We start from the raw sequence: 22633 nt of genomic DNA on the forward strand, positions 1-22633 counted from the left end.
AGTTATATTTCCTAATCAGTGATTATTTGAGGTGATTTCACAATTGGAGGGAGTAACATTTAGGGGAGATTGTTAAATACTCCATATAAGTTGAAGTGAGAACTCTCCCTATTCCCCAGCACTCAAAGGTGACAAATTATTATGTTGTGGAATTTTGAAAATAATTATAGTTGTGGTATTGGTGGTATTACTAGATAGGTAGCCTTTTTCTCCAAAACACAGACTTTAATGACCTTTAAATAAATAATGCTTTTGTATGAATGATTCCTTCCCCGTGAATGTGTATTCAGAGGATCCTCGTTTTATACGTACATATACACACACCACACACACCATAAACAAATTTTAAAAAAATGAAATACCTGTTTCAAAATTGACTTTGTCTATGAGGCTTGCCTTACCTCCTCTAGGCAGAATTATTACCATTTAGTTTGTTTTCTCACAATGTTTGGTTCGTTCTGTTGTGGCACTTTCACATTGTATTACACACAGCTCTGCATCTGCTTCCTACACTAGAACCTAGACTACTTGAAGGCAGCAGCCACTCTTATTTATCTCTTCCCTTTTGCTTGGCACATCCGTTGGGTTTATAATAATATGTAGTCTGTTGTTAATTACGATGTTGGGAACGCTAACAAAAATGATGTTGGTTTCTTAGGATGACATTCATAAAAACGTTTTTCTTGACAGTTTCTTTAGAAATTTCAGACTTTCAACACTGACCAAGGGGAGGGTTCTAATACCAGGCATTTATGTTAAGGGAATGGTATGGGGTCAGGGTTACTAACAGATAGTAACCCGCTTTTAGGTCTGTTGTGGAAAGATCTCTGATCAAGGGTGACTGATGGATAGAATTTGACTGGAGGTTATGGGAGATAGCTGGATTGGTAAGCATCTGAAGTTGATTAACATACTAACATTGGTTTTGTAATCAGGAAGGAGAAATAGAAATAATAATTGATTTACTTATTTGATTCTCATATTAAAGACCAGCCTTCTCTTAGACACAAGGAAATGTTTAAGGAGTTTTGATAGCCTAGTGTGTGAAGAACTGAAAATGCAAGTTTCCTGTTTTATAAGAGTTATATAGACTGGCACTTCTTTTGTTTGTTTCCTTGTGTACTGAAAAGGCATTTTGTTATAATCTGAAGTGCTAGTAGATTTTTAACTTGAAAAAAGTAAGGTTTACGGAGGGGTGGAGAGAATTATTGCTTTTGAAACTTGGCTTTCTGAAAAATTTTATAAAATGAAGTGATTAATGTAAGACCAAAATTTTATTGAGTGCTTAATAAATTCCAGGCATGGATATTAAGATATTTACATGTATTGTGTTTAAGACACCATAAAGTCAATACTCTCTTTTTGGTAATTTTTAAATTTTTTTCATTTACAATTGGCATTCAATATTATGTTAGTTTCAGGTGTACAACCTAGTGGTTAGACATTTTCTTATCCCAGTTTTTTAAAATGATTTTATTGCTCTATTGGGGTACAGCTCTATAATACACCATCTGAATACTGCATCATGCACTCACAACCCAAAGTAAAGTTTCTTACTGTCACCATTTATTCCCCCTTTGCCATCTTCTACCAACCACCCCTCCCCCTCCCTCTGGCAATCACCACACTGTTGTCTGTGTTTTTCTTTTTAATTTTCTATTTCACCTTTTCACCCAATCCTCCAACTTCTCCTCCCTCTGACAGTTGTTAGTCTGTTCTATGTATTTATGAGTCTATTTCTATTTTGTTTGTTAGTTTTGTTCATTATATTCCACATATAAATTAGATCATATGGTATTTGGCTTTCTCTGACTGCCTTATTTCACTTAGCATAATATTCTTCAGGTCAATCCATGTTGTTGCAAAAGGTAAGATTTCCTTCTTTTTCATGGCCACATAGTATTCCATTGTGTAATTGTACTACAGCTTTTTTATCCACTCATTAAGTAATGGGTGTTTGGACTGTTTTCGATCTTACCTATTGTAAATAACACTGCTATGAACATAGAGGTGCATATACTCTTTTGAATTAGTGTTTTGAATTTTTTTTTCTTTTTGTATATATTCTCAGAAGTGGAATTGCTGGGCTATAAGGTAGTTCCATTTTTTAAAAAATATATTTTTTTATTGATTTCAGAGAGGAATGGAGAGGGAGAGAAAGATAGAAACATCAATGATGAGAGAGAATCATTGATTGGTTGCCTCCTACATGCCCCACACTGGGGATCGAACCTGAAACTCCATACTATTTTCCACAGTGGCTGCACCAGTCTGCATTCCCACCAACAATGTACAAAGGTTCTCTTTTCTCCACATCCTCTCTGGCACTTATCCTTTGTTGATTTATTGATGATAACCACTCTGACATGTGTGAGGTGATATCTCAGTGTGATTTTAGTTTGCATTTCTCAGATAATTAGTGATTTTGAGAATATTTTCATACATCTGTTGGCCATCTGTATGTCCTCTTTGGAGAAGTGTTATAATTGGGTTGTTTGTTTTCTTGGGGTTGAGTTGTATGAGTTCTTTAAAAATTTTTGAAATTAATGCCTTATCAGGCGTATCATTGGTGCATATATTCTCTCATTCAGTGAGTTGTCTTTTCATTTTGGTGTTGGTATTTTTTTTTTTTTTTTGCTGTGCAAAAGCTTTTTAGTTTGATGTAGTTCCATTTGTTTATTTTTTTCTTGTTTTCCTTACCCCAGGAGATATACCAGAAAAAAAAATATTACTATGAGAAATGTCTGAGGTATTACTGCCTATGTTTTCTTCTTGGATTTTATGATTTCATTAATTACATTTAAGTGTTTTTTTCCATTTTGAGTTGATTCTTGTGTATAGTGTAGGGAGATGGTCTAGTTTCATTCATTTGCATTATTTATTGTTAAATTTGCTCAACACCATTTATTGAATGGACTATCTTTACCCCATTGTATATTCTTTCCTCTGCCAAATTTTAATTGATCATAAAGTTGTGGATTTATTTCTGTGGTCTCTATTCTGTTCCACTGATTTATGTGCTCATTGTTGTGGTTTTTGTTGTTGTTTTGTTTTTGCCAATACCAAGCTCTTTAGATTACGATGGCCTTGTACTATAGTTTGATATCAGGTAGCATGATTTCTCCAACCTTGTTCCTCTTAGTCAAGATTGCTGACACTGCCCTGACTGGTTTGGCTCAGTGGAAAGAGCATCGGCCTGTGGACTGAAGGGTCACAGGTTCGATTCCAGTCAAGGGCATGTACCTTGGCTGTGGGCACATCCCCAGTGGGAGGTGTGCAGGAGGCAGCTGATCGATGTTTCTCTCTCATCGATGTTTCTAACTCTCTATCCCTCTCCCTTCCTCTCTGTAAAAAAATCAATAAAATATATTTTAAAAAAAAGATTGCTGACACTATTCAGGGTCTTTTGAGGTTTCATATAAATTTTTGGAATATTTGTTCCAGTTTTATGAGATATGCCATTGTTATATTAATAGGAACTGCATTGAATCTATAGATTGCTTTGGGTAGTATGTAGTATGATCATTTTAATGATGTTAATTCTTCCTGTTGATGAACATGGTATATACTTCCATCTATTTGTACCTTCAGTATCCTATAATTTTCTGAGTACCAGTCTTTTACTTCCTTGGTTAAATTTATTTCTAGGTAACTTTTTGTTGGGGTGGTTGCAATTTTGTTGTTGTTGTTGTAAATCTTATCCTGGTTTTATACATTTTAAAAAATGATAATGCGCCCTAACCGGTTTGGCTCAGTGGATAGAGCGTCGGCCTGCGGACTCAAGGGTCCCAGGTTAGATTCCGGTCAAGGGCATGTACCTTGGTTGTGGGCACATACCCAGTCGGGAGTGTGCAGGAGGCAGCTGAATCGATGTTTCTCTCTCATCAATGTTTCTAACTCTCTATCCCTCTTCCTTCCTCTCTGTAAAAAATTAATAAAATATATTTTTAAAAATTAAAAAATGATAGTGCTTTACTCTAAAAGGATTTTCTCCAACTTCCCACCTAAGGAAGTAGTGAAGCCAAAATTCAATCCCATAGTATCTGTCTTCAGACACACTGTCTTTTGCTTCCCGAAAACAGCCCTTGAGGTCCGGATACTTTGTTTCTGTGTTTAAAACTGATCACACTGAGGTATTAAGAATAGTGTCTTTACTAAAAAAGGCTTAGATTGGCGCCAGCTCTCCAGGGATTATCATCATCTCCAGTTTGCTCAATTAGAAAACAAGATTTCCATAAACATCCCAAGCTATTGAGATCATTCATCACTTCTCTCATGGAATATATCAATGTGATAGTGAGTGCCCTTGTTTTATCCTATCTCCTGTATAACCAAAGTGCGTTTCCTAAAATGAAAACCCAATTGTGTCATTTCTCTGCTTAAATCATTCAGTGACTTACTGTTTCTTTCTGAATATTTTGATTCTAATGTGGCTTCTAAACTTATTTCTGGACCCTACTTATCACTCTTATCTCTTTTCCTTACCCTGTCACTCTCCACAGCTAACCTCTTCAGCCCCACATTCATTTCAGCTGGGCCTTTGCACTTACTGCCTCCCCTGACTCGAACACTTTCCCCCTGCCTCTCTCACCAAGCTGCTCACACTTCTAGGAGCCTTCTGAAGGAATTTGTTCCTGAAGTGCCAAATTTGGGTTAATTATTTCTCCTAGATATCCCAACCGCCCTTTTTACCTTCCTTTTATAAGACATAATTTTTGTTGTGCTTGAATGAAGGCAGACATAATGTAAAATACTAATTGGTAACACATAAAGTATGATTTTTAAGTGTTCAACAACTATAACTCAATTTAATCCACACAACTCCCATAAGGTAGATATTATGTTGTGCCCAATGAAATGCGATACTTGCTATACAGGGAGTTTAGGTAACTTGCCTAAGGTCACACAGCTAATAAACAGCAATACTGGGATTTGGACCCCAATAGTCTGGCTTCTGAGTCTGGACGCTTTACCACGGCTTCACTGTCTCTCTGAAGTTTCAGGTCAGCACATTTGTATTTCTAGGCAACAGTTGGGACCTCAGGGCGTTCACAAACGGGAAAACATGAAAGCAGGTTATTCTGTTGCCTTTGCCATAAACAATTACATGATTTTTGTGATTTCCCTGTGCCTTGGTTTAATTATCTTCAAAATTAAAAATGGTGGATTGAATGATCCCAAAGGTCTTTGTTCTTTAAATAACAGTGATTTGAACCAACCACTTACTTTTGCTACTACGAGGAAGACAGTACTGAAAATAAGCTACCAACGCACTGTGAGCTAAACTAGGTACTCTAGGTCTGCAAACTCCTCACCTCTCCATCCCCACTGTTTGTGGAATTCAGAATCTCATCCTGTTATTCTCTGACTAAGGAGTTGGACTGAAATAGGGCTTAAAAGCTTAAAACCACCTAAGAAAATGAAGTGAAATCTCTACTGATACAGTTAATTTTGGGATATGTTTTCCAATAATAATAATTTAAAAGAGAAATGTAGGTCATTGCCTAGTCGAGTGGCTAGCACATAGTAGTCATTCAGTAAATATTAGTTCTCTATAGATTTTATTTTTTCCTGTGAGTTCACTCATGGATTTTACTTTTTCTGTTAGTTTTCAGTTATATCACCTTTTTACCCCCCTCTCTAAGAATATTCATGGAAAAAAAGAACTAATAAGCATTCTAGCTAATTTGGTACATGTTCCTATTATATAATCACCATGGTAGCCAGGCTCTTAATTGAGAACAAACAAATTTAAAGGAGGAAAAAAATATTCTTTACTCTCTCAACTAAAGGTGTGCTGTTACGGAGGCACTGCTTACTTGTCTTATATTATCGTACTTCAGTACGCGCTATTTTCCCACGAGTTCCACTGGAAAAGTGAGTGTGGTTGTGATTCTGTTAATAACCCGGTTATTGTGACTAGGAAAGGAGTAAAAGGAAGACTAAATAAAATAGGCATGCCATTTATACAGCTTTGCCAGAAAGCTGCAGTTCACATTCCCAAGTCTGTTCCCCCAGGTCACTGGGGGGGAGGGACTGGACAATAGACGCATGCCCAGTAAGGTCTGGGTGACATGGGAAGATGCTCATTTGTCAGCCGCTCCTGGGAGCAAGTCAGTGGCCACAATAGGTGTGGCCACTGCAAGGGAGCAGAATCTGAGATTCTTAACCTTTTGCACTCGGATGTCGAGTGTGACTCAACACGGTTAGCATCGGTAGCAGCTCGTATGTCGAGCCACACTCGACATGTAGTTTCACCGCGGGGGGAAGGGGGATTTTTGTCTATTTTTCCAGTATCTTTTCTTGTTTTCATTAGCATGAAAGGACAAGTAAAATGTAAATGCCGTCTCAACTGATGCCACCACCTAAGCTTCACCAATGGCATCTTCAAAGGCTATTTGTTTCTAAGACACATCAGTCACGTGAAAAAGGTTAGACCAGTACACTAACTTCCAGGGGTAGATTATTATCCACTAACTTAGAGCAACGTTTAGATGGAAAGCTCCATATAATCACACCTCACCCTAACAAAAAAAAAACACAAAGATTGTGTTGTTTGTTCTAACAGAAAAATCAAAGGAGGAAGAAGAGAGACGATTTATATTTGCGAAACATGTGAATGTAAACCAGGTCTTCATGTGGGTGAATGCTTCAAAAACTATCACACCATGAAAAATTATAGAGATTAAAATTACTCTTTGCATGTATCAATAATTTGAAATACAAAAAAAATCCAAATAAATAAGTTTGTATGAAAAGAAACTCCAGTTTTTTATTCTACTGCCGCGCTTCGTAAAATCTGGGGTATTTAAAAAATTAAATCCCGAGTAGAATAAAGGAATCGAGAAAAAGGCAAGCGAGCACAGAGGGTTAACTCCTGGACAAAGGAGCCCCCTCTCTCTGTCTGGCTCTCTTGAGCCCTGGGCTCCTGGCTCTCCTGTTGCAGAGGGCACGCTGCCCTGCATGCGCCCACACAGTGGAATGTTGGACTGAATCTAGCCTCATGCTCTGCTGGATTCAACTCTACTTGGAACTGAAACTCTGGACACTGGCCCCAGCGTGGCTCTGCTGGAGCTCCAGCCACACCTTTTCCAGGACTGGTTTAGGACAGTGGGACTTTGCAACCGAGAAATGTAATTCTACACCAGTCAAAACCATCCATTCTCCAGTGCAAGTCTCAGGCAATTCACTTTCTAAATATACTGCAAGAGCCTCCCCACTCCCACTCGTGTCAGGGAAATTGGACCCACTGATTTCTCTGGCAACAGATGGACCTGTTTTTGAGGGCATCAGCAAGTTCTTTTAAATGTTAGAAAACTTCATCTTTCAGTCTAAAGGAATATGGATATATGGCTCTGTGTCTAAAAATTGAATATTAAATGATGTCAAGGTATAAAAGAATGTTAAGATATTCACATCACATTTCTTTTTGTAATTTCTTTTTATTCACCATGGCCCTGGTGGTCAAACTCTTAAATTAGGGTTTTATTATGAAATGAAAGATGGGTGAAATTTAAATGTACTTCTTAATATAAATCCATTTTCACTTATTAACAGCACTAAGTGTTTAATTGAATGCAGAACATTTCACTTATTGCAAATATAATGAACAGCTCAAAGTTATGTCCATCTAATCATCAAGAGTCAATAAGGACACCCAGAAAATATACCCACAGCAGTTGGTAATCTGCCCACAGCGTGCAATTCCGAACAGATTATGTGTGTGATATTTCAGTCATTCTCCCAGCATGTTTCAAAGCAGCTTTTGTTGTGAGGATGTTTAAAAGCCACAGGAAAGCATGTTTAGTGGGTTTTTTTTAATTTTGAAAACTATGGGTTTATGGTAACTCCTTACCTGAATCCACAAGTAACCTGAGTTTTTATATTCACAGTTCCTTATTTTATTTTGTGTAAGGAGCCCTCAGTATACGACCGCACAATGCTTGTCCTGCATTTGGATTATTAAAAAATCAAGAATAAATAAGGCAGCTCCGCCAAATCAGCTTCCTAAAGATCTTTGAAAAATTTGCTTCCATTTAAAAGCAAACATTATCTCCATTATTGTTCTGTGAACTGAATTTTTTTTAAACATGAAAGACTAATCATTAAGTCATTGATTTAAGGGACTTACTATTTAAAATTTACAACTTATAAAAACCTTTCTATGGTTGTACATATAAACAAATGTGAGAAAGTGATCACATAAGCAATCTATTTATAAATTTCAACACTGTATAAACATCTTTTAATTGATATCTCTATGAAGGGTGTTGGGGAAATGGTCATGCTACATAAAATTCTCTTAAAAACTATGATCGTAGACACTGAGATAAATAACATTATGTGTATGGGAGGCAACCATTCAATGTTTCTCTCTCTCTCTCCCCCTCCCTACCTCTCTCCCTTCCTCTCTCTCTAAAGTCAACAAACATATCCTCAGGTGAGAATTTTTTAAAAATTTGTTTAATATAGTTAAGTAGTCAGTCATGCCCACTGCAAAGTAAATAAGCAATTATAATACTAACAGATCACACTTAAAACTAAAATTTAGCTCTTGAGAATATGATGATTGTTAGTCTTCCTGGGAAACATGTGCTAATCATAAAACTTGGCACCTCTGGGTTTTAAAAAATACTCCATGGTATGTGTGTGTGTGTGTGTGTGTGTATATATATATATATATATATATATCCTTTAGGTTTAGGTTTGATTGCATTTAACAAGAAAAACAGAATAAAAATAGCTTAAATGTGGTAGAGTTTATCTCTCCCTCACATACAGGAGTTTGTGGGCCGGTCATCCAGGCCTCCTTTGGCAACTCTGCGGTGTTAGAGTTGCCTGTGTATGTGGGGTTCTTTTGGTGTCACCAGAAAAAGCATTTCCAAGGACCCGCAAGGAGGATAATTTATTTGGGAAGCAAAATTAAAGGAGCTCCCTGATGTCTCATTTCAGTCCAACCTCCCGTGGAAAATCAGGGCCAAAACTAGAGTCCATGTCCAGAGACCCTGTGCCATATTAAAGTACCGACCCAGTCCAGCACCCGGCTAGCTTAGCTTAGGTTTCCAGCTGCAATCCACAGCTGTGCTGCGGCACCCGGGCCCCACACTGAACCCTGGGTGTGGGGTCTGCACAGCCTGCTGAGGCCATGTGGCTACGGAAAGAAAACACGCAAAAGCACGGGGCAGGTGCAGTGGAGAAAGAGAGGAGAGGGGAGGGGAGGGGAGCTTTTTGTCTCCTGGGGTTATGTATTCTCAGGCATGGGAGGAACCAGAAGCTTTTCAAAATAACCAATCAGCTTCCCAAACTTTCACAGGCTTGCATCAGGGTCCAGCCCCTAAACAATGATCTTTTCCCAGGTTACACTGACAGTGCCATTTTGACTTTATTGTGCAGGTCCTTCTCTTCCCCTGCCCTCTCCTCCCCCCCCCCCCCCCCCCCCCGACACACACACACTGCGATTTCTTGGGGTGTGAAGCTGTAGCTTCCTGGCGAAGCAAACAGGCCGCTGCTTTCCAGCTGAGTATGCTCAGCAATGTCGGACTTGCCCTTTGCTTCCTTTCTCATCAATCCTCAGCGAACAACGGTAGCATCAGCACAGCTCGTTTTCCCCACGGCTCTTCTAAGCTTGGGGTTCCAAATTAAAGTTTGAGGTAATTATGAGAGTTCCAGTGATTGTGTGAACATTCCTTTTTTTTTTCCCAAAAAAAAATGCATCTGTGGCTTATATTTGTGGTTCATATTATGTGCTATTGGACAGCCAATGCTGAACTATAATTCCAATTTGCTAGCCTCTCCCTTTTTTAAAAAAAAAATATTTATTATTGAAGGTATTAACATATGTCCCCTTTTTTCCCCATTGACCCCTTTGAAATGTGAAAACTGAACTGGAACGCCCTGAATTCCCGGGTTCTTGTCTGGATGGATTCGAAGAATGAAGCCACGGCCAGAAGGTGATAGGTGGGAAGTACAGAAACCTTATTGCAAGCAGACACGACCTCTCAAGCCCAATGCTACACTCTAAGCCTGAGACCCTGTCCCTCCTGGACGGACAGAGGGGCCCCTGAGGAGGGTGGCCGCTGCTGCTTTGTCTCGAGGCATTCAATAGGCTGCAGTTCTTTGTCTGAACCGCACCCCTTCTCATTGGTCACTTTGCTACATGGAGTTAGTTTTCAGAGCTCAAAGCCCACGTGGTGTCCCCCATTTTCTCTCCCCTTTATCTGGTTGGTTGGGGTCACTGTTGATTGATCTTATAGCTCTCCCACTGGTGCTGGCAGAGAAAGCCTTACCTTACGGCCCTCCCAGTTACCCAGGTCAGGGCTACTTTTGACCTAACTTATGGTCACTTCAATGGCTCAGGCCCAAGATACCTTTTGGTTGATGGCTGTCTTTAATTGCTCGGGCCAGATATATTTCTATTTGCCTATTCCATTTCTCTACTCTCTGTACAAGTAAGATAAACACCCTGGCGTCTTCAGGTCTTCATTATGTATTCCTTTCCCCATAGACACCCCCCCTTTTTTTTTCTCTCAGAAGGCAAAGCACTTTCAGATTTCTCCCTCTGGTTTTAAATTAAAAATGTAATCTCACATGATGTAGATGTCTACATAAAAGAATTTATCTGGTGATAATCTTGAGAGTTTTGTATCCTTAATGAGCTTTCCCTTTGCATGAATGTTTGGAATAGCATTTTGTTATATCTATTTCTTCCTACAGAGCAAATGTGTATAATCTCTCGTTTTCAAGAGTGTTACTGAGGGTTACACACACACACTTGCAGTTCTCATAATTAATACTGGAATGCTTTATTCATTCTAGTAGAAACCTATTTTGAATAAGTGCTTATTTTTTTTATTAAAGTACTAGAGGCCCAGTGCATGATTTAATCATGCACCTGGTGCACCAGCTGGCTGGCTGTCCGCTGGTGTACCAGGCCTTCGGAAAGCCTCTGGCGCGACGGAGGCTTTCGAAAGGCCTTGTGCCGGAGCAGACAGACAGCCAGCTCCCCCGCTTTGGCTTTTGATCGCGCGGGAGCTGGCTGTCTATCCGCTGGTGCACCAGGCCTTTCGAAAGCCTCCGGCGCAGCCATGGCACAGACGCTGAACTCAGCGTCCTGCTGGCCCAATCAGCTACCCCGGCCACCCTGAGTCCCGCCCCCTGCGCCTCCTGCTGGCCCAATCGTGGGCGTAGCGGAGTGATGGTAATTTACATATTATCATTTTATTATGTAGGATTATATGTGTACATATCTTACCATTGCCCCCCCACCCCACTCCCATATAGGCCCTCACCCCCAAGAGTTTTGCGTCCATTGGTTATGCTTATATGCATGCATACAAGACCTTCGGTTGATCTCTTATCTTCCCCACCTCTCCCTAACCTTCCTGCTGTAATTTGACAGACTGTTTGATGCTTTACTGCCTCTGTATCTATCTTTTTGTTCAACAGTTTATAGTGTTCTTTATTATCCATAAATGAGTGAGATCATGTGGCATGTGGTATTTTTCTTTCATTGACTGGCTTATTTCACTCAGCATAATGTTCTCCAATTCCATCCAGGTTGCTGCAAATGGTAAGAATTCCTTCTTTTTTATGGCAGCATAGTATTCCATTTTGTAGATATACCATAGTTTTCTGATCCAGTCATCAGCTGATGGGCACCTAGGCTGTTTCCAGATCTTAGCTTTTGTAAATTGTGCTGCTATGAACATAGGGGTGCATATATCCTTTCTGATTGGTATTCCCAGTTTCTTAGGATATATTCCTAGGAGTGGGATTACTGGGTCAAATGGGAAGTGTTGGTGAGGATGCGGAGAAAAAGGAACCCTCATGCACAGCTGGTGGGAATGCAGACTGGTGCAGCCACTGTGGAAAACAGTATGGAGTTTCCTCAAAAAACTGAAAATGGAACTCCCATAGACCCCTTTTTATTCCTAACCTAAACCTGCCCAATTAAGCTAGCTAGCTAACCCTTTCACCTTCTAGCCCCGACCCCAGGCCTTCCCTTTTAAAGAGAATTTCCCGTAGACACATTCATTCATATGTTTATATTTCATGGTCCGGACCTAGTTACATGAGACCATACCCAGCTGTGCAGGTAAGGCTGAGATACTTTTAGCTGAGTGCATTCTTCCAGATTCTATTACTGCAGAAGAAGGGGAAATGGATATTGGAAGATACCATGAAAAGCAAGTGTCTAAAACATGCTTATGTAATGGAAATTGAAGGCTGATTTTTGCCTTATAATGATACTATATACACACAAGCATTCATATGCTTTAGTGTTTCCCTTAAAGTCAACTTTACAAGATGTGTATGAAAAATAGGTGGTGGCAGCCATCCCAAACTTATTTGTATACTAGAGGCCTGGTGCACAAAATTCGTGCACTTGGGGATGGGGGGTCCCTCAGCCCAGATTGTGAGAGGGCGCAGGCCAGGCTGAGGGACCCCTCTAGTGCACGATTGGGGCCAGGGAGGGATGCAGGAGGTTGGCCAGCCAGGGAGGGACTGCGGGAGGACTCCAGGGCGTGTCTGGACTGTCTCGCTCAGTCCTGATTGGCCAGACCCGAGCAGCAAGCTCACCTTCCGGTCGAAACGTCTGCCCCCTGGTGGTCAGTGAAGGTCATAGCAAGCAGTTCAGTGGCCTTAGCATATCATTAGCATATTATGCTTTGGTTAGTTGAACGGATGACTGGACGACCGGACACTTAGCATATTAGGCTTTTATTATATAGGACTAGAGGCCCAGTGCACAAAATTAGTGCACTTGGGGGGGATCCCTCAGCCAGGCCTGCACCCTCTCACAGTCTGGGACCCTTGAGGGATGTCCAACTGACGGCTTAGATGGGCCTAAGCCAGCTGTTGGACATCCTTAGTGCTGCTGCAGAGGCAGGAGAGGCTCCCACCACTGCCGCTGCGCTCGCCAGCTGTGAGCCCGGTTTCTGGCTGAGCAGCACTCCCCTGTGGGAGCGCATTGACCACCAGGGGGCAGCTACTGCATTGAGTGTCTGCCCCCTGGTGGTCAGTGCACATCATAGCAACCAGTCGTTCCACTGTTCGGTCGATTTGCATATTAGCCTTTTATTGTATAGGATAGACTGAGGGTAGAAGTGCAGGAAAGCCAGAAAAAAACATTGGATGTGTGTTTGAATATAGACTGAAAAAATCAGAGACTGCCAGGCTGGTGTGGCTCAGTGATTGAGCATTGACCCATGCATCAAGAGGTTGCCGGTTCAATTCCTGGTCAGGGCACATGCCTGCGTTGCAGGCTTGCTCCCTGGCAGGGAGTGTGCAGGAGGCAGCCAATCAATGTTGATATTTCTCTCTCATAGATGTTTCTATCTCTCTCTCTCTCTCTCCCTCCCCCTCTCTCTAAAATTAATAAAAACATTTTTTTTTTAAATCAGAGATTGTCTGAAGACACCGAGAAATGGTAATAGACTTACAGCTGACTTTGGGGTCCCTTTCTGACAGAGGGTATTGTTGAGATAGGGTTACAAAAAGCAGAGAGGATGCAAACAGGAACTCCTAATCAAAGAAGCACATTTGCATGCATTTAAGGGTGTGAGGACTACTCTTCACACTAATGTACTGGGAGACTATACCCCATGAGCAGTGGCATGTTTGAGTTGGGAAAGACAACTGGTAGAGTTAATGATGGGAAGAAAACTTATTGGCAAATGAGACAAATTATAGAAAAAATATTTAATTATACTTTCAACTTCATGTGAAAAATATATTTGTTTCATTTGCAAAAGCACACATTGTACTAAAGAAGGGTGAAGATTAATACATATTACAATGGAGTCCATAAATACTCCACCATTTCCATTTTCTTTGCTTTACAATTTATAACACATGACTAATACAGTGTGTCTGAATAAGAATTTGATAAGTACGGCTATTTATCCAGAATTTATGGTCACATTCCTTGGATGGTAGCACTGCTGATAGCAGTCAAACTGACATTTAGAAATTACAGAATTCAAGAGGATGGCCATTATTTCACATTGAAATAGATGCAATTCCACCAATGGAATTTTACTCTATTTAAAAAAAAAAGAACTTAGATAGCATTTTATTTTTATTGCTTGCCTTTTCTCATTTTGTTCAATTTATTTAATTAGACAAGTAAAATAGAACCCACTTGGCCAGCAGCTGCATGCATTTTTTGAGCAGAAAAATGTTTCCTCAACATAATGATGATCACAAGGGAGTGGTGTGTGTGTGTGTGTGTGTGTGTGTGTGCGCGCGCGCACACACACACACAGAATTTAATAAATATTTTTAAATTGTGAAAAAAATGAACTTTGATAGCTGAATATATAGGTCTGATTTCATGATGAAAAAATGGATGGGGATTAGTTTAGGTGTTCTCAATGTATAGATGACCATTGAAGCTGTGTATGGCTTAGCAATCCCCCCAAAAGAAAATATTGTTAAGAGAACTGTGGAGTAATATTTATATGTAAAGGGGAAGAGCCTAAGTTGAATCAAATTGATGAACTAAAGATGTAGAAGGAACACTAATTGGGAACGAATTCAGACAGGGAGAAGAGTTGTAAGGCAGGAGGGAGTGATCAATAGTGGTCAAAGAAGCAGCAGAGAGGTTAAGTAAAGCAAAAGCTTGAGAATTAGGAAACCAGAAGGTAATGTCATCTTACCCTAACTGGATTAAATGCTGGTAGTTGAAACTAGGCTCATTCATGTGAGTAAAGCAATGCAGAGGAGATGAAATCAATGAGTATACATGACTCTCCAAGAAGTCTTATGACAAGGGAAGTAAATGAGGCAGTCATTAGGCCTATTACAGGTTAGTGTACACCTTGCTGTCCAATATAAGAGTCACTAGCTACATGTGGCACTTGAGCACTTGAACTGTGGCTCCTCTGAATTGATATGGGCTGTGAGTGTAAAATCTACACTGGATTTCAAAGTTGGTATGAAAAAAAAAAAAATTGCAAAGTATCTCATTGAAATTTTTTAACTGATTGCCATGTTGGAATGATAATTTTGATATATCCAGTGAAATATATATTATTAAAATTAATTTAATATGTGGCTTTTTACTTTTTTAGTGTAGTTACTAAAATTTTTTAAAATTGCATATGCGGCTTACATTTGTAGCTCATATTGTGTTCTACTAGAGGCCCAGTGCATGAAAATGTGTGCACTCGAGGGGGTGGGGTCTCTCAGCCTGGCCTGTGCACACTTGCAGTCCGGGAGCCTTTAGGGGATGTCCACCTGCCAGCTTAGGCCCGCTCCCCTGTGGATCGGGCCTAACCTGGCAGTCAGACAGGCCTCTGCAGCCTGGGAGCCCTTGGGGGATGTCTGACTGTGACTTAGGCCAGGCATTTTTAGTGCTGCTGAGGAGGTGGGAGAGGCCCCCGCCACCACTGCTGCGCTCACAGCCATCAGCCCAACTTGTGGCTGAGCAGAGCTCCCCCTGTGGGAGTGCACTAACCACCAGGGGGCAGCTCCTGCATTGAGCATCTGCCCCCTGGTGGTCAGTATACATCATAGCGACTGGTTGTTCTCTGTTGTTCTGCAGTTAGGGTCAATTTGCATATTACCCTTTTATGATATAGGATGGTGGTCAGTGCACATCATAGCGACTGGTTGTTCTCTGTTGTTCTGCAGTTAGGGTCAATTTGCATATTACCCTTTTATGATATAGGATTGGATGGTCAATGCTGGAATATACTCTAATTCCAATTTGCCACCTCAATGTTTGACAATATATATGAGGGAAAATCAGAAGCCATTCTAAAAATGGTAATTTTTCCTACATTTACTTAGAAGTGTAATTTTTTTATGGTAGAAGGAACATGAGCCCCTGGATCCAGCTCTGCCACTAACTAGCTATGTAGCTCCCAACAAGCTACTTAGTCTTTGTAAGCTTTGATTTCCTCATCCGTAAAATGAGAATCATAATATTCACCACACAGGGTAATTGTGAGGATTAAATGTGAATGTAAAGGGCTTTACATAGTCCATGCCACATAATTTGCATTTAATAAATGTTACATTCCTTCCTTTCCGTGTGACCTACAACTGTGTTAAAAAAGGCAGAATTGATCTGGTATACTTTAAGCCTCAAAATCAGAGGAGGCTGGGGAACAGGATAAAAATAAAAATAAAGGTTATTGACCCTCTGAAAAAGAAAACCAAAATCTTCCAAAAATTAGAAAAAACAACTGACAATTTACCTTAGCTTTGGAAGGACAAAGCAATACAATACATCAGCTATAATATATAGAATGTGACAAAAATAAGGCAAGGATGAATTCAAGATTCTGGCTGAGCAACTTGAAGTATAAAGTTGTCATTTACTGAGATGGGAAAGGCTGTGAAATAATAGATTAGGAAAGAAGAGTGCAAATGAGCAGGATTTTGTTTCTGGAAATGTTAAATTTTAGGTATGTATCAATCACTCAATAAGCACTGTAGGAAATATGAGTCTGGAGTGTATGGGAGATAATCTGGGCTGGAGATATATATTTGGAAGTCATCTGTATGTAGATGGTATATGAAGTTGTGAGATTCGCCAGTATCTCCAGTAGATCAGTGGAGATAAACACTGATAGGGGATAGAGGGGAAAGAAAGGGATTGAACATGAGAAGCAAAGGAGCCTTCTTTTGGATATTATGAGAACAGAACCCAAGTAATGAATTGGGCTCAATAGCGCCATCTTGTGTGCATTCTTGGAACAGCACCATAGCAAGGATTTAGTCTCAATGGCGCCATCTGGTGGGCATTATGAGAACAGCACCTAGTAAGGGGTTAGGCTCAATAGTGCACTCTTGGGGGCATTCTGAGAAAGGTACCCTAGTAAGGAATTGGGCTCAATAGTACCCTCTTCTGGGCATTCTGAGAACAGCCCCCAAGCAAGGGATTATGCTCTATAGCACCCTATTCTGGGCATTTAGAGAACTACACCATAGCAAGGGGTTAGAATTAGTCTCAGTAGTGCCCTCCAGTGGAAAGTTATTAGTCTGAATAGCATCCTCTAATGGACATTCTGACAACAGCATTGTGAGAACAGCACCCTAATAAGGGATTAGTCTCATTAGCACCCTCTTGTGGACCTTCTGAGAATAGTGCCCTAGAAAGGGATTAGTCTCAATAGAGCCATTTAGTGGGCATTCTGGGAACAGTCCCCTAGTTCAGGATTAGGCTCAATAGCGCCCTCAGGTGGGCATTGTCAGAATAGCATCCTAGTAAAGTAATAAGCTCAATGACACCTTCTTGTGGGCATTTAGAGAACAGCACCCTAGTTAGAAATTCTGTGAGTTTAAAAAAAAATTCCTTGTCTTACAGCTCTCTTAAGCTGTACTACTATTTTTCATTGCTTTTTCTTTTTGGTACTTTGATTGAATTATTTTTTTTCCACCTGTCTTCTAATTCACTGATCCTATCCTCAGCTTCCCCTAATCTGCTGAGTATTTCTTCCAATGTGTTCCTTGTTAGTGCTATGTCAGCCTTTTTTTCTGACTGTTCTTTTTCATAGTTACTATAACTTTTCTCATGCTGTTGAGCATCTTTACCATCATTATTCTGAACTCTATATCTGGTAAATTTCTTATCTCCATTTATCTCTTCTTCTGAACAATTCTCTTGTTCTTTCACTTGGGAATTGTTTTTTGTATCACCACTTTGGCTGCCTCTTTGGATTTGTGAATATGTATTAGGTAGATCTGCTACGCCTCTCAAAGTCTAGTTCAGGAAAATGTCAAATGCTGTTTCTGACCAATGAGATCAGGCAAAGACTCAAAGCCTGCAGAGAACTGCCTCTGCCTGCAGACTGATTGGATTAACTCTTGAGTCTCAGCCAATTGTCCATAAGTGTGGAGAGAGGTTTTCCAACAGGTGGGGGCAATTGCTTCTGCCTGGAGGCTAATTGTCATTCTTAGTCTCTTAATGGGACTCAAAAACTCCACAGGTGAGGCAAGGTGCTTTCCAATAGGGTGGGAAAACTGCCTTCCCCCCAGGCAAAAACTGCCTTCATAGCAAAAATCTTCCTGGGAAAGATGACCTCGAAACCTCAACCCTGGCTTCTGCACACACAGCTCCAGTCCATTCTGCCCTCCCTCTGCCGCAGAACAAGGTAAGTGACTACACACAAAATTTTGTGTATTAGCCCATATCCACTTGTAAGGGGCTACAGATTAGTAGATGAGAATAAGTTGTGAAGAGTCTATCAACCAGTGGAGGTTGGTAAAGACTAACATGACCTACTTCAACTTAATATTTTCCCTGGAGCTGACCCTATTATAAAATGTAAAAGCTCAGAAACATTATATCAGCATGTTTTTTAGTACAAGTAACAGAAAAGCCAACTAATGGTCTAAACTGAGAATAGTTTTTAATACGTGGAGTATGCAGTTCCATTAAGAACTCAAATCCTTTATGTATGTCTTCAAAAGCAAGAAACTTTCCCATAGCCTCCTAGCAGATTTTTCATTATGTTTTTTGGTCATTATCACATCATATGCTCTACCTGAGGTAATCACCAGTAAAACGAGGAAAAAGTGAAAGTGGGTAATGGCTGCTAGGTAGCCAAACAGTAATAATTATTATACCAACAAATAAATTATAATCTTCTCTTGGTCAATTAAAGGATGCTTTCTGCTTTATTATTGTTTGAAAAAGTTGAAATTTGAGGCTATATGGTAAAAACACACACACTGTTTGGTGCATTTATATGTATCTCCTTGACATTTATATTTCCTAATGACTTTTAATATCAGTGGATTTGAAGGAATTTAAAATAAAACTCTATCCTCCTGGGTTATTAAAATTTTTGAACCTTGAGGGATATATAATCCTTCATATTTCTTGACTTCAGTATTCAGAAGCAAAAGCACACATGATTATATTTCAGAGGCTACACTTCACTAGGATTACAAAAATCCCTAGCATATTTAAGCTGCATGTTACAGAAAATAGAACATGTTCAGCCACTTGATCATATCTGGGATTCTTTCAATCATATGCCTCATGTACAGTAACCACTGATTCCCTTTTGTCCTTCCCAGCTTTAGACTATGAATTTGTAAAGTGTAATATATCAAAAAATAAATTTAGGCTCGGCTGGCATAGCTCAGTTGGTTGAGTATCATCTTGCATGGAAAGGTCCCTGGTTTGATTCCCAATCAGGGCACATACCCAGGTTGCAGATTCCATCCCTGATTGAGGTGCCCTTGGGCAGCAACTGATTGATGTTTCTCTCTCACATGGATGTGGATGTTTCCCTCTTTCTCTCTCTCCCTCTCCCTTCCTCTCTCTCTAAAAAATCAATAAAAACATATCTTAAAAACGAAAATAAATTTAGAGTCAGAGTTTGGGGTTAAATCCTGGTTCTAGCTGTTAAATGTCTGCATTTCACTTAGAATTTTGGACTTTCAATTGCATCAAATTACCTGAAATATCCATGGTTTTGGAAGAAACTTAAAATAACACCTTTATCTGTATATAAGGCCATCTTTCTGAATGCTGCAGGTCTGTTCGCTATCTTGCCCAAGGATTCCCTCATGCCTAAGAGACTCTCCTGATGAACAGGGTGGAGAATTCTCTTCCTCTTTTTTTCTCTTTCCTTGTCTTCTTTGATTATTTTCTCTGACCGTTGCTTTGTCTTCACCTAAGAAATGTAATTGGAAAATGACTGTCCAAATCAGCCTGCAGAATACAGTCTTAAGCGTCAGCGAAGTAACTGTTTCACGTGCTTTTTAAACCATCCTTTCTTCTCCATTTTTAGCAAGAGTTATTTGCCCCAAGAATGTAGGTGAGAAGCTATTTCCAAAGTCACCTCAAGGCATAGGAATAAGCCCTTTGCTTATCTTCTTATCTTGAGGTTCTACAAGGGAGGGCACCCACAGCTCTCTCCAGACTTGCTGACAGCGTCACTTCGAATGTGCTGCCACCAGAGGGAACTGAAGGTATAAGGTTTTACGATGCCTCGGAGGTGCTGTGTGTTCCTAATAAAATATAGGCTGGGTGACAAGACCAATGCCACTGAACTTGAAAATTTTCACACAGCATTTTCTGAGAAATTAATTGTGTTAAATATATCCACAGCCTTTATTAGTCATTTTATCCTAAAGAAAGAGGAACCTTTATTCACAGATTCCTAAATTTCTGAAGTGATGACATTCACCCATCAAAAGGCTTATAGTATAAATAATTGGGAGAAATCATAAAAAATAGAGATCTCACAGAAATAATAAACATTAAATAATATTATATTGGAAGTGGGAACCTGATTAATGTTTTAAATATTCATCCAAGAATTAAATAGACCACTCTGTAACCCCACTTCATATTGTCGTGAATAAGTTACAGCATACATAGAATATAAAACTTGCCAAGAATGTGACTAGCTTAAATGATGCTGCCACAGAGCTATTGAGAATACCCAGGACATTGTGATATAGAGCAATAACAGCAAACCCGCTTTTATGAAAAGCTTGTTTTACCCAGGGTATGTTTTAAAATACTTCTATAGAAAAAATAGTCGCATCTTAATTTTAAACTGCAATGATGCCTCAGCAGTCATTTTTATGCTCTTATTTTTTTGGTATTGCAAACTTTTTGTCCTCTTAAATTTCAGTGTTTTGTTGCTTTTGTTGTTGTTGTTTGGGTAATACTAGCATTAAGCAGCATTCAAGAAAAAAAAATGAAGATAGCAAAGCAACCTAAATTTGTGGCATTAAAGACTTATAATTTTTTTACAGGGCTTTTTCAATGTATGTCTTTGTGTGGTCTCAGGATCATCCTGCAGCAACCTTACCTGGGGCTACTGTTCAATATTCATATTTCTAAGTTTAAACTTACATCTGTTGACTCTGCATTATGGACAAGCAACATTCAAGTATTTTTCATGCACACCAGAGTGTAAGAACTGTTATTTTAGAATATGCATATAGTCCCTGATCATTTAACTTCTTAAACTGTTAGACATCCCTAGTTCTTGGCTATCATCATTTCACAGTCAAGCACACATTGACTTCTTTGTCATCTTTATGTAGATACCTCCCAAGTGCACATTTCTTTCTTTTAAAAAATTATTTTAGGACATCCATTTATTCATTCAGTATTAAACAAATCAAACAAATTCAATGATAATTTGAATTTGCTCTAGTCCTAGGAGATACTGTGGAAATAAATTAGACATTATTCTTCCTCTTTCTGAGTTTACATCCTAGTGGAGAAAATGAGACAATTAAGTAATGAAAATAAATGGGGTGAGCGTAATGGCAGAGGGAATGCAGGGAGGTGAGTAGGGGAGATATTCCTCTCTTCTCCTATGTGTCTTCCTTCAGGGGCCATGGAGGTGTCCTGAAGGAAAGGCAAAAAGGTAGCGAGGAGAGCTCTAGAGAGCCAGGAGAACCCCAGAATAGGAAGAACTCAAAATTGTGTAATAATTGAATAGAAGGAGAAGAGGGGCCTAAATGAAGGATGGGTATTTGTACAGAGCAAAACAATAAAGGACTTTTAAAGCAACACCGGGTTGCAGTGCAGTGAATTGGTGAGGAGCAATTAGAAGTGGGGAGATTGTTGTGGTAACGCAGGAGAAACACGACAGTGGTGTTAGGGGCAGAGAAATGTGGTTGTATTGAAAAGCCATTTAGCGGGGAGAGGCAGCTGGGTTGAATGAACATCTATTAAGGAGGAAAAGTTAGAAGGGCTTAAGGGAGGTTTCCAGGATGATCTCCAGGCTCCTGAATAAGACAGCCAAGTATACATTTCTAAACAAGCATGTCCTCTCTGTGAAACATTTAGGGCATTTCCCTTGGAAATTCATTCAGCATCCAAACCTTATTTTCATTCTTCATTCTGTGTTCTGGAGCCACCTTTTAGTACCATTGATTGTGTGAAAGAACATCGTATTGCCGCATCAGCTTCCCAACTAGTCTTCCCATTTCTGTGCCCTCTTACTCCAATGAATTTCATATGGAAAAATCTTCCTAACCATGTCTCTTATCTGTTATTTCCCTTTACCAGGACTTTCTGATGTCCCTTACCAGCTAGATTGCATTGTACATGTGCAGGTAGGTATCCTTATATCTTCAGCAGAGCTCTCAAGACACAGTCTCAACCCCATGATCGGTTTTCAACTTTTTCCCTAACCAACATACTTCCCTTTCCCCATATTTCTGTTGCTTTGCCATCTTATTTTCCTTCACAAATATTTAATTACTAGAGGCCTGTTGCATGATATTCATGCAAGAATAGGCCTTCCTTCCCCTGGCTTTGCTCCCAGCCTCCCGAGAGCCCGCAAGTCCTCATTCCCTGCCGGAGCACCACTCCTGTAGCTCCCTCCGCCGCCCCCCTCCTCTTCATAGCAGGTGTCCCGCCCCTCCCAGCCACTCTGCGCCTGCATATGCAAGCTAACCCGCCATGTTTTTCGGGTTAATTTGCATACTCACTCCTGATTGGCTGTGGGTGTAGCGGAGGTATAGTCAATTTACATGTTTGTCTATTATTAGGTAAGATATTTCTAGAAAGACTAGATCAATTCTTGGTGCTCTCAGGCAGTCTCCTCCGGGTTCTCTCTCCTAGGTCAGTGTTTAAGTGTTCACAGGTGTATATATGTATCTTCCTCGCTGTGCTTTGACATCAGAGATTAAGGCTTAT

General features: G+C 40.0%; 1 protein-coding gene across 2 annotated transcripts in view; it reads left to right on the forward strand.

Moving 5' to 3' along the window:
• Positions 1–22633, forward strand: part of MAGI2 (membrane associated guanylate kinase, WW and PDZ domain containing 2) — a gene marked incomplete at both ends in the record, with an annotated part of 1165889 nt that overhangs the window by 122372 nt on the left and 1020884 nt on the right. The window lies entirely within an intron of this gene.

This window comes from Cnephaeus nilssonii, assembly GCF_951640355.1.
Source record: "Cnephaeus nilssonii genome assembly, chromosome: 12".
In the NCBI taxonomy this organism is placed as follows: Eukaryota; Metazoa; Chordata; class Mammalia; order Chiroptera; family Vespertilionidae; genus Cnephaeus; species Cnephaeus nilssonii.